Source organism: Triticum dicoccoides, chromosome 6B, assembly GCF_002162155.2.
Source record: "Triticum dicoccoides isolate Atlit2015 ecotype Zavitan chromosome 6B, WEW_v2.0, whole genome shotgun sequence".
NCBI classification, from domain to species: Eukaryota; Viridiplantae; Streptophyta; class Magnoliopsida; order Poales; family Poaceae; genus Triticum; species Triticum dicoccoides.
In genome coordinates this window covers 692,489,318-692,490,732 of record NC_041391.1, presented here as the reverse complement: position 1 = coordinate 692,490,732, position 1,415 = coordinate 692,489,318, and positions in this window count along the sequence as shown.

Below are 1,415 nucleotides of genomic sequence, written 5' to 3'. Positions count from 1 at the left end.
TGTGTGTGTGCGTGCGCGCGCGTGCCCCCATTTTGATGTATTCTCTTGGGGCGGCATATGAGTTAATAAAATGCGCTCACTGTATTTTCTTTAAAGAACCACTAGGTTAGTTTTCCTGCCAGTATTGCAGATACTCCAAATTGACAAAATTGGTTTGCTCAATAAATTAGCACAAGTTTTTAGACATGCAATTAAGTTGTTAAGGGGAATGAAGTAAATGTCATGTAGAGAAAGGAGAAAAGAGGACGATCAAGACGTTCTTCTCTCTTGCCTCTAGTGGCCCTACAGATGTTGGATGCGCGATGGATGCTAGTCCCTCTCTGGTTGGAGGGCAACCATCTGATCTGAGCATTGAGGGGGTGGCAGTGACTTTGCTTTGGAATTAGGTCATTTCTACTTTGTCTCACTCTAGCGCTAGCGGATCAATGTGAAGTTTTCGCCTCACGACTAGGGTGTATGGATTCACTGGGTTGTTTTGGAGTGGTCAACAACCATGAGTCGCTTCGAGCAACAACAATGGTGCTCATGGTGGAAGCTTTGACAATGGCATTTAGGATGGTGGCCATTCTTGTGATGGCTTTTGGTTCTTGATATGGCATTCTTCCTCCTCGGTGGTTGAGGGTGCCGGATCTTGGGGTTGTGGTGCTCGGGATGTTTCTCGGGGGCCATAGGTTGTCTGTGACGCCAGCGATGGCTTTGGCCCTGGGATGTTGGTACGACAATATTGATGACTTTTGGTCTGCAAAGAGAAAATGTAGGCATGCTCTAGCAGGAATTGAGCAGCAATGGTGTGTCTTGTACTCGTTCAGTTGGTTGAAGATCGAGGGGCTCCATAGTGCCTGACTTGTAAATTTATCTTTTTGTAGGGGTGTTTTCTATCATTCTAGAGTTTATTATATTGAGTTGTGTGTTTTGTCGCAAAAAACATTTATAGAAATATGACCATCCAAAACCACAACATGCATCAATTTTCATGAAAGTCAAACATATATATGTTTGACCAAGACTATATAATAAAATAGCAGGTAGCTCTTGATTGTTTCCCTCCTAGTGTGCAAGTCACGATTTAGTCATGGTTGCAACAAACTCATTGTATGGTTATCTTGGAATAAGCACTCATTTATCAAAAGACTCTCAAGCTTTCTATATAGTGTGAGACTCTTCCACCAAAGTTTAGAGGTGCTACGTACATGTAGATGTATAACCCACCCTGTTGGTGGCAAGCTATCTTAGCGAGCAGTCCGTCTCACTTGCATCAGAGATGAGTCATTTTCCATGTAATCATCAATCGCATGTATCCTGATTTTGCTGTGAAGAATTTTTTTTTTTACTTTTGCTGCATGCAAAAGCTGAGCTGGGAGAGCTCTCTCGTACAGAGTAGAATAGAACTAGTGGTATCGTGCGACCTAGCCTTC